This window comes from Diabrotica virgifera, chromosome 10 (genome assembly GCF_917563875.1).
Source record: "Diabrotica virgifera virgifera chromosome 10, PGI_DIABVI_V3a".
In the NCBI taxonomy this organism is placed as follows: Eukaryota; Metazoa; Arthropoda; class Insecta; order Coleoptera; family Chrysomelidae; genus Diabrotica; species Diabrotica virgifera.
The window spans coordinates 150,203,190-150,215,737 of record NC_065452.1 but is presented as its reverse complement, the minus strand read 5'-3'; positions in this window follow the sequence as shown (position 1 = coordinate 150,215,737).

Genomic DNA, 12,548 nt, shown 5'->3' with positions numbered 1-12,548 from the left:
TAGACGATAAGGGTAAACACTCTCTTCTAAGCCTCTTCAATAAAATATTCTAAACAGGGCATATACCAACAGACAGCCAGTCTGTTGGTATATGCCCTGTTTCATTATATACCAACTAGTGATGTAACGAATATTCGTATTCGCATTCGCATTCGCGAATATTCGCATATTTTTGAATATTCTCATTCGCATTCGTATTCGCAAAATTTGTGCGAATGTTTTGCGAATATGAATATCAGAAAAAAATAATTTGAAGATAATATTAGGTTAATAAAATCAAAATATATTCACTTCTCACCTTTTTTTTTATTAAGGGAAGGTAACTTAACTTTTATTTTATTACCTATTTGGTCTTTTTATTAAGCCTTAAGATTCCTTAAGAATCAGATTTATTTACACTATTAGATGTCAATTAACTTCTCATTATAAATTTAGGAAACATTACAAAAATAGATACAAATTTTAAAAACCTGAATATTCGCATTCGCATCCGCATTCGCGAATGTCGGTAGCAGATATTCGCATTCGCATTCGTATTCGCGAATGTTCAAAAAATGACATTCGTTACATCACTAATAGGTACCAACATTTGTAATGAACAACTAAGCGAAACACAGTTTGGTTTCAGAAACAACCTTGGACCCAGAGAAGCATTATCCAGTTGGCAGGTCATGGTTCAAAGATGTAGAGATATAGAACAACGGTTTACCTGTGTTTTATCGATTTCGAAAAGGCTTTTGACCGAGTCACCCATGACAAACTGATAGGTGTCTTACAACAAGTGGGAATTGATGACCAAGACCGTATTATAAAAAATTTGTAGGTATTGGCCTCAATGTGCAAACATACGAATTGGTCAGAACACGACGAAAACAGTAGAAATACTTCGCGGAGTGAGGGAAGGATTTTTATCGCCTCTACTTTTTAATATCTACTCCGAATTTATTTTGATTCCGATGTGATGAATATGGGCCAAAACTTAATACTTCTAGGACAAAACTTATGGTTGTCGTCAAAACGGAGTTACAACCAATGAACACCAGAGCGCATGGAATAACTTTAGAAAAAGTCCACAATATTGCCTATTTGGGCGCCAACGTTAACGATAACTGGGATATAAATAGAGAAATAAGAATACGCATTGAAAAAGCCAGAGTCGCCTTCTATAAACTAAAGAAAATTCTTATTAATAGAGATATCAGGTTAAACCTTAAAATCAGATTAATATGCTTCTACATATTCTCCACATTGCTGTATGTCATGGAGAACTGGACCCTTACACAGACACTAATGAAAAAATTGGATGCTTTTGTTTTGAGATGTGGATATATCGACGAATATTACGGATAAGTTGGGTTAAATCGAATAAGAAATGAAATAGTTTTACATCGAATGAATAAGAGCACAGAAATAACAAAAATCAATAAAAATTCGAAAGTTACAACATTTCGGCAATGTAATGAGTAAATCTCGGATTATAGGCAAAATGCCTTTTTTTGCCTATTTTGCCTATTATAATTGTTTTTTGCACTTTTTGCCTTTTTTCGTAAACTCCGCCTATTTGTGCCTTTTTTAAAATTTCATGGTACTACCCATGATATTATTCTATTACTAAACCATTCTATAATAAAATTTTGGGTCAATAATAAAATATCAATGGTTTGTTTATATAACAGATTTCTAGGAAAATGTACCTGATCGAGACTTGTGGGTTAACTATTTGGAAATCCCTAAGCTTTATTAGTTTATTATCAGTTGTACAGTCGGTTACTGTATCAGAGTTTAGTCACAAATTGCTATATCCTAGTTTAGTTTTGTTGCGTATACCGAAAAGCAAAGAACGCGTTTTAAAACGTTTTAGACATTTGTGTGAAAAGATGACATCTAAATTAAGGCTATGGATCGCACCTTATTCGGAACTTTCTCTAGAAGGAGATGGAGCATTTTGTAAACCATGCGGCAAATCGGTAAGTTTTATTTTTTCTCTTTTTTTCTCGTCCCACAAAATAACTAAATTCTAAAGTGGTTTTAGAATTCTAATTATTTTTTTTTAATTCTCAGATTTCAAGTAGAAAAAAGTACTTTATTGACCAGCATTGTGGAACCCCACTTCATAAACGTAATTTGGAAAAATTCAATTCCTCAATTCCTAAGTTAGCCCAAATATCTCTGCGGGATAGTTTAAGCAGTTCAAAAAAAAAGGAGGAAGACGCATTTAAATTTGATTTATGCCAGATGATGATTGCATCCAACATTCCTCTATATAAAGTTAATAACCCTAGTTTTAAATGCTTTTTCGAAAAATATCTTAATAAATCCTTACCGGACGAGAGTACATTGAGAAAACATACTGTGGAAAAATGTTATGAGGAATGTATTTCAAAAATTAAGCGGGAGTTAGAGGGCAATTTTTTGTATATTATCGTGGATGAAACGACAGATGTATGCGGCAGGTATATAGCTAATTTAATGATTGGAATTTTGAACGAAAACTTTGCGAGAAAACCTTATTTAGTTGCCGTTAAAGAATTGGAAAAAACAAACAATTTAACAATAAGTCGATTTGTACAAGATAGTTTAACAAACCTCTTTTTACCCAACCCTATACCAGTGAATAAAATAGTTTTAATGCTTTCTGATGCTGCGGCATATATGTTAAAAGCTGCTGTTAATTTAAAGATTTTTTATCCTAATTTAATTCATTGCACTTGTGTAGCCCACGGGGTAAATAGAATTGCTGAAGAAATAAGAAATCTGTTTCCGTTGGTAAATAATTTTATAAATTTTATGAAAAAAGTTTTTGTAAAGGCTACGTTGAGGGTGCAAATATATAAAGAAAGACTTCCCGGTGTCCCTTTGCCACCTAAACCAGTAATTACCAGGTGGGGAACCTGCCTCAAAGCAGTTTTTGTTTACTTTGAACACTGCAATGAAATAGAATTAGTTATGTCAGAATTTGATGATGATATTTCCGAAGCCATTCGAGAACCAAAAAAAAATTAAAAAATCCCAAATTGAAACAGGAACTCGCTTATATCAATGACAATTATAAATTAATAGTTACCACAATTACCTTATTAGAAAAACAAGAGATAAATTTATGTGAGTCAGTAAAAGTAATAGATAATTTAAAGACGAAAATTAAATCGGCACCTGGAAGTAACGGTCAATTAATTTTTAAAAAAATGAAATATGTTTTCGACAAGAATGAAGGTTTTTCGTTTTTATCTAATGTTGCTAAAGTTTTGAATGGGACATTTTCCGAGGAATTACAAATTATGTCAGATTTATTATCCGCTCTGAAATATGCTCCAATTATATCTGTCGATGTCGAACGTTCGTTTTCAATGTACAAATTAATTTTAAGTGATCGAAGACATAGTTTTAAGACCGAAAATATTGAAAAACATTTAGTTGTTTCTATTAATGATAAAATTTTAAGTCGTTACAATGTTTAATTATTAATTAACAGTTATTTAGTTACTAGTTTATTTATGCTAATGTGTAAATATATCTGCCTTAAGTTAATATTACGTTAATTCACTTTGTACAATAAATAAATAAGTTATATTCCTTTATTGCCTATATTTTGCCTAAATGTTAATATTCCTGCCTTTTTTAATAAAAATCTTTGCCTACATAGGCGCCTTTTTCTTCAATTTTTGTTGCCTATAAATCCGAGCTTTAGTAATGAGACTTCCAGAGAGGTATAACCTTCTACACCTCATAATACAGGGCAATATCGCCCATAGGCGTAACCAGGGGTGGGGGGTTTGGGGGTTATAACCCCCCTTTTGGATGTACTTTGAGCTCTATAAGCTTAACACCATTACTATTCCATACTCCCCAGAGACCAGCTAGTAGTTGTAACCACCCCCCCCCCCCCTAGGATCATCCTGCTTACGCCGTTGAAATCGCCGGAAGAAGAGGCCCAGACCAAAGAAGAACATTGCCGTAAACAAAGTTATTATTGCCAATATAATTGCCAAGATAATCGGACAGGGTACTGAAAGAAGAAGAAATTTCAAACAGATCAACCAAATAGTAGATAAGCAATTAAATTTGTTTATCTCGGAGACCGTTTATTTAAACAACTGTACTTGCACAAACAGTCATTCTATTAAACGTATTTTGTAAATGGCAATCGATTCCTTAAGGCTTCATTATTAAGGTGTATTAAAAAACATTTTTTCCACCTACCTCTACCGAAAGTGTACTTTTCCGGACCTGATTGTAGGGAGCAAAGTTGTACTTTTCCTCCTAGGGAGGAAAAGTAAAAGTGACGTCATGGTATTTCATTCATGAAATATAACTTATTGACGCCCTGTACAATATCTATTTTCTATTACATTTCTATTACATTTTCACGTTTATTTATAAAACACCCTGTATTTTGCAGAATGGTAAAAAACAGTAAATTGTTATTTTGATTTAACAATGTTTACATTAATAATTTGACATATTTGACAGTTATATTGTACCTACTTGTTAATTTTAGTTTAATAAATTTTGTTGGTTAATTACATAAATAAATTAAGTAAAAATTAAAGAATGACTTGTTATTTGAGGAAGGTGGAAAAACCATGTGTATAACATGGGAGTAAAGTGCCTTTTCCTCCCTTGAATCATTACTGCCCTCCGCTACGCGTCGGGCAGTAAACTTCATTCTCGGAAGGAAAAGTAGCACTTTCCTCCCTTGTTATAGAAATAGCTATTTCTACGACCGTTTAATAACATGCTCATTATTCGCTATTTTTTAATAGATATTAACACCCATTACTTTATCCGTGAGTAATAATTCATTACTCACGGGCTGAAGTTAGATTCAATTGGCGCATGCCGCCGATATAACCAAATATCCACATCCGATATATCTCAAAATGAAAGAACTTCTTTATAATCCACAACTTAGTAGAACCATTTTTCTCTAAAATGCATAAGAAACGTTTTATAGGTAAAAACTTTTTAAGATTGTTTAAAAAATACAAAGCATACATCTTCACGGATTTTTTATCAGCTACCCTCATATACCTTTTAGAACCCTCAAAGTTAATATCTGTATAAAATTTTTATGTGAAATCAACGTTTTTTCCAAGATAGAATGGTATACTACCTCTATTTTAACATTTTACATAAATCGATCAAATATTCTTCTTGCTTTTTTATGTTTTTGATAAATATTTTGATAAAATAGTAATGTAACAACATTAAAGTATTATTTCTTGCATAAATAAGGCATATTACAGTGAGAACAACAAATATACTGAGGAAGAAGTTTAATTAACAATGTATATATATATTGTTAATTAAACTTCTAAATTAAAGGAATATATTCCTTTGAATAACATATTCTTCATTATCTCAAATATTAAAACTACTAATTTCGGAATGTGCCATATACAATAAACTAGAGCTGATACAAAAAAAAATATGAAAAAAAATTTTTAAGAAACGCTTTTCTTTAGTTACGAGTGATTAAAATTAAAAATATTATAAAAAAAGTCAACCAAAAAGCAAAAAATAAAAAAAAATTAAAAAATCTAACACATTCGTCAAAGAAAAGCGTGGGGCGAAAACCGTTTATTCGATGAAGACGAGCCACTCTTTTCTTTGGCGAATGTGTTAGATTTTTTCAATTTTTTTTTATTTTTTGCTTTTTGGTTGACTTTTTTTTATATTATTTTTAATTTTAGTCACTCGTAACTAAAGAAAAGCGTTTTGTTTTTCATATTTTTTAAACGATTTTCTTTAGTTCAATCGTTTGCGTCAAATTTTTAGACGTTAATTTGACTGCCTTTTCTTCAATGCAAATGAATGAAAATTCGCAGACATATGCATTCGCGGGAACAATACACGAATAGTCAATAGAAAAATATTGTTTATGTTTATTAATTGTTTAAATAAGAAAAAACGATTTTAATGGAAAATGCTTAAATTCTCTTGTTTTTTACAATGAAAAAACTTGAAACTTTTCCAGATTGTAGCTAATTATATGAACTATACATAATTTCACTTTTTACGTTAATTTTTTACGTTATGCTTCATAAATAAACAATAAAGTTTCAAATTTTATGCCGATTCCGGCTACTTTTCATGTTTGTAAATCATATGTTTTATACATATATTTTAATAAACATGACAATATATTATGTTTAAAAAGTGTAAGACAAAAAGTAAAAAATAAAAAAAATTTGAAAAAAAGATTTTTAAGAAACGTTTTTCTTTAGTTCAAAATCAACTAAAAGGCAAAAAATAAAAAAATCTCACACATTCGTTAAAAAATTGAAAAAATCTAACACATTCGTTAAAGAAAAGCGTGGGGCGAAAACCGTTTATTCGATGAAGCCGCGCCCCACGCTTTTCTTTAATGAATGTGTGAGATTTTTTCAATTTTTTAACGAATGTGTGAGATTTTTTTATTTTTTGCCTTTTAGTTGATTTTGAACTAAAGAAAAGCGTTTCTTAAAAATCTTTTTTTCAAATTTTTTTTTATGTTTTACTTTTTAGTCTTACACTTTTCAAACGTTTCTTAAAAATCTTTTTTCAATTTTTTTTTATTTTTTACTTTTTAGTCTTACACTTTTCAAACATTAAAATATATCGTCATGTTTATTAAAATATGTATAAAACATATGATATACTAACATGAAAAATATTCGGAATCGGCAAAAAAAATTGAAACTTTATTATTTATTTATGAAGAATAACGTAAGCAATTAAGGTAAAAAGTGAAATTATGTATATTTCATATCATTAGCTACAATCCGTAAAAGTTTCAAGTTTTTACATTGTAAAAAACAAGAAAATTTAAGCATTTTCCATTAAAATCGTTTTTTTTTATTTAAAAAATTAATAAACATAAAAAATTGTTTTTATCGACTATTCGTGTATTGTTCCCGCGAACGTATATGTCTGCAAATTTTCATTCATTTGCATTGGAGAGAACGCAGTCAAATTAACGTCTAAAAATTTGACGCAAACTATTGAACTAAATAAAAGCGTTTAAAAAACGAAATCCATATTTCTATTTATCGTCCCTAACATAGTAAAAATCACCTTAAATATTTACGACACCAAAACAAGTTTTTTTCTGTAGGCCTGTGTAATCATTCAGTTCAAGAAAAATTTTAAATTTAATTCAAAAGAAACAGTCGTAGATTTTTACAGGATTGAAGCAACAAAAACAGAGCTGGTGTCTATAAAAGATGAGAGTATGGAAATAAATGTTGAAAAAATAAAACGATATTTAAATGCAGCACCTTGCAATTTTGATTTTTTCCACCTAAGAGATTTTTGTGAAACAATGTCTCTCAAAATTATGAATGGATTTTTTTAACATAGAGACATCCACAAATGTACATGGATACAACCTACTAGGAATCTGCGCTCGATAATCGACTATGTAATCCAACGTCAAACTTCCCAGCTGAAAACCACTGACGTAAGGGTATACCGTGGATCAGAATGTGGATCCGACCATCGTTTACTTATGGCCAACGTGATAGTTAACTATCGCAAAGACAATCAGGTACAGAATGTAGAAAAGGGACAAGAAGTAAGAACCTAAATATAACCTAGAAAGCTTAAAAGAAGATTCAACGAAATTTCTTTACAAATTACGACTGGCCACAAAATTACAAAATGTTGGACGAGAAAATATAACAGCGGAAGAATTATACCAGCCACATAAAAAATACATTCATGAGGCTGCAAGTGAAGCGTTGGGGTATAAAGACAAACATGAAACAAAAATCGAGAATGGTGGTCGGAGAATATGCAAACGTTAGTAAACAAGAAGAAAACTGCTTATTGTTCGTCCGCTATAGCTTTTCCCATGCGCCACGATTCATTTTCAAACAAATTAAGTCAAAACGTAAAGTGAAACGAACGTCGATGTGTATATACATTTTGTATACTATATATACTACACACATCGGCGTACGTTTCACTTCATGTTTTAACTTAATTTGTTTGAAAATGAATAGTGACGCATGGGAAAAGTTATAGAGGACGAACAATATCAGAAACAGAAATGGATGTCAATAAGAAAGGAGGAAGATCACAAGAGATATGCAGCATTAAATCGAGATGTAAAAAGAGAAGTAGTGAAAAGTAAAAATGAGATCGAAAATGCGCAGAAATGGATAGGTATATGGGTGGAATAAGAGATGGGCAAGCGTGGACGGTGATAAAGTCTCTCCGGAGGGAAGGAAAAAAAAAATTTAACATAAAGTTAATAGATCCGAAACAGAGGAAACACCATTATGAGGTCTTACTGACAGAAGATAGATGTAAATTCCAAAAGATCGAAATGGAAGAATCATCCAAATATAGTTGAGATAACAACCGGAGAGTTAAGCTAGGCCCTCAAAAGATCTAAAAACGGTAAAGCAGCAGGACCTGGAGACATCCCAATTGAGTTGGTAAAGTACGGACCAGAAATATTACATGAGATGTTAGTTAAAGTATTTAATAAATCTAACAATAAAACACTGAAAACCTTTGTTTTCTATACTTCCACAAAATTTATTACAACTAAGTGACTACAGCTGTTTCGGCAGAGTGCCTTTCTCAAGTGATATAGTTTACTATGTGTTTGCCTTTTTAAGTCTTTAACTGAAGAGGTTGAGGAGTGGGGAGCTGTTTGTCTCGAGTTGGTCATTCAGAATTATGTCTGTATTTTTCAATTTATTAATTGGTGAAGTGCGTATGTAGAAGTGTCTGTTTTTCTATTGTTGAAAGCCCTTTTGTGTTCTGCTATCGGTTTGTCAAAGGTTCTGCCAGTTTGACCGATGTAAGTTTTCGGACAGTCACCACAAGTTAGTTTGTACACACCACTCTGTAGTTGCTTTCTCTTTCGGCTTTTATTGTTCTTAATATATGTGCTTAAGTTGTTGTTAGTTCTGAAAGCTGGTGTTATTCCTTTCTTTTTTATGTATCTGGCTACAACTATACTGACACAACTGCTACTGACACAACTATACACAATTCATCATCCTACCCTACACAACACAAATTAGCAGCCTACCATAGCATGATACATAGACTGACAGAAATTCCCATGACAAAAAATAACTTCGAGATAGAACTAAACATCATTAAACAAATAGCAGTAAACAACGGCTATAACGAACAAACAGTTAACAAAATTTTAAACTAAAAACTCCATAAGAAAGCCCTGAAATTAGTGTATCCACCACCATAGAAAGAACCCAGTACCTTCTGCTCTCTCACATATACTGGCAAGATAACAACAAAAATAGCCAGATACATAAAAAAGAAAGGAATAACACCAGCTTTCAGAACTAACAACAACTTAAGTAAATATAAGTATTAAGAACAATAAAAGCCGAAAGAGAACGCAACTACAGAGTGGTGTGTACAAACTAACTTGTGGTGACCGTCCGGAAACTTACATCGGTCAAACTGGCAGAACGTTTGACAAACGGATAGCAGAACACAAAAGGGCTTTCAACAATAGAAAAACAGACACTTCTACATACGCACTTCACCTTCTAGATCATAATCATTCTTTCAATGAAGAGTTTCAAATTCTGCATATCCAAAATAAAGGCCTTAAGCTATCCTTTTTAGAATCTATGGAAATTAATAAATTGAAAAATACAGATATAATTCTGAATGTCCAACTCGAGACAAACAGCTCCCCACTCCTCAATCTCTTCAGTTAAAGACTTAAAAAGGCAAACACATTGTAAACTATATCACTTGAGAAAGGCACTCTGCCGAAACAGCTGTAGTCACTTAGTTGTAATAAATTTTGTGGAAGTATAGAAAACAAACGTTTTCAGTGTTTTATTGTTAGATAAAATGAACTTCCATCAAGTAACGATCGAATCCATCAATTATTTAATAAATGTTTAAAGGACAAAACAATCCTGATGATTGAAGTCTTGGATACATCAGCTCTATTTACAAGAAAGGGGATAAAAGCATATGCTCTAATTATAGAGGAAAAACTGTTACCAGCTCAGTAGGGAGGTTGTACGGTCGAATAATAAAAGAAAGAATAGAATCAGAATACGAAGACATGAAGAACAAAGTGGATTTCGTGCAGGAAGATCGTGCACTGATAATATATTCGTTTTGCAGCAGGTAATAGAAAAACGGAAGGCAAGGAATCTATCTACCCACCTATTGTTTGTTGATTTAGAAAAGGCATGCGATACGGTACCTTTGAAAAAACAGTTTAAGACATTGACGAAAGTAGGTCTTAGTAGAGAGTATGTGGATGCTATCGCAAATATATAGAAAAGTGTAAGAAGTGTCGTTAACGAAGGAAACTTTATATCTGAATCATTCCCTATATCAAAGGGGCTTAAACAAGGATGTTGTCTGTCTCCGACTTTATTTAAAATATATATTCAATCATCTCTAGAGCAGTGGAGAAAACAAGTGTCCATAATGGGAATACACATAGGTGGTGGTAAATGTCTAATAACTTTGTCACAATGTCACTAATGTTTTTCTCACAGGTAGTCGTAGCGAATGTGAGGAAGACATGGACTACATGTTTAGAAAACTAAAGAAAGAATATGAAAAATGGGGCCTCAATATGAATATCTCACAGACAGAATATCTTAAAATAGGGGATGATGAAAAAGATCCAGATTTACAAATTAGAACCACAAAAACATGTAGAGAATATAAATATCTCGGATTTATAATATCTAAGGAATGCACTACCAAAAGTGATATCGAAAACAGAACGCAGCAGGGCAAAAAAGCGGTAAACATTCTAAGCTCTGTACTATCGGGTCTAAAGATATAAGACAAAAAACGAAATTGACAATCTATGATAACTTGGTAGAACCTATTATGACTTATGGGGAAGAAGTTTGGCAGATCACGAAAAAAGATAGAAAAAGGATATAGGTAGAAGAAATGGATTATCTAAGGACAGCGTGTGGTATATCCAACAAAGATCACATCAGCAATGAAAATATTAGAAAGAGGACAAATACTATATACCTATTCCAGTGTAGATAGAGTTAAAACGAGACAACTAGTGTGGTATGGTCACGTGAAACGAATGAATGAAGATAGACGGCCAAATAAAGCTTTAAATTACATACCACAACAAAGAAGAAGAAGGGGAATGCCTTCAGTTGCCTGGGAAGAAAATGTACGGTACATCATGAGTAGTGTTCCCCAAATGCAAGACCAAGACGAGACTTAGACAGTCTTGGCCTTGGTCTTGCAACAGTACACCTGGTCTTGGTCTTGATTTTAGTATTGCGCTCCAGGTCTTGGTCTTGGTTTTGGTCTTGCAGCAAGAGTCTTGCAAGTCTCGCAGTTGCCCATTAGCCTATTGCATATCTTAGAACAACGTAACAGAGTAGGTAAATTTTAAGCTTGAATTATTTATTCGTTAACAATATCGCAGTTTTCGTGCAGAGTAATTACCCGTTAAAGTTTGCCATACTTGTTTAAAAACATGGCTAGCTAAAAAAGTACGTAACTTTTTATTCTCCAACATAAGCGAATAAATCAAAAAACACAATGTTAAGAAAATATGAGGCTATAGCTGGGTTTTAATTTTAATATTTTGAGGACTTTGAGAAAAAAAACACAGTTTGATTGGTATACCCGATGTACAATGACAATTTACCTGCCTAGCAATAGTATTATTACAGCGATATTGTTAAAGAATAAGGCCATAACATATTAAAAAAATCACTTCAATCGAACAACAGGTTTAGGAAATTCAAGACATAAAAAATGACCCGTTTTTAAGGTGGTCCGTTAATTTCTTGGAGTAGTGTATATCACCAAACACAAAGAGTAACAACAGAACAGTCGATTGCTAAAACAAATGACCAATTTAATTTAACTGCAGAGAAAACTGCTATAAATGTGCTTTTGTCTTGCATACATTTCACTGTAATATTTCTTTGTTCAATGCCTCGGTAGACAGTATATCGTTATTACATATTTCGTTATTTTGTTTACCCGGTATGTATAGGAATTATCTGCATTAATGTGTCTCGTTATTAGCCGCATTCTTTCAGCAAATTTTGTCTAACTGAATGAGGTCATTGCACAATCAACAGAAAAAATATACATAATAGTCTTACTATTCTATATACCTATAAGATGTAATAGGTATATTTTTTATCAACTACAGATTTTTAACGACATTATTGTCGGCATCGCAAGGTCGCAACGCAAGAATATTAATTTATGAATAAAGGCCGGCTATTCTCAATACCTGGACAATTCATTTCAGAGCGAAGATGTCGTCTGCTGGGAAAGATTGTAAAAATATTTTATTTTTGCATTGTAATAATGATCTTTGAGTAAGTACGTGTCAAATGTGTCAAGTGGTATTTTAATAGATATTTTGATTCGCTATGTATGTTTGTGGTATTGTTCGTAATGCGCATGTCAAATTTTCCAAATTTTGGTTACAATTTTTTTTGCCTCTCATAGAGTATCTAAGAATATACCCGAACTAATATACTCTTTAAAACGACCCTCAGTTCTAACTGCAAGACGCAAGAGTCTTGCAGGCTTAGTCTTGTTCTTGC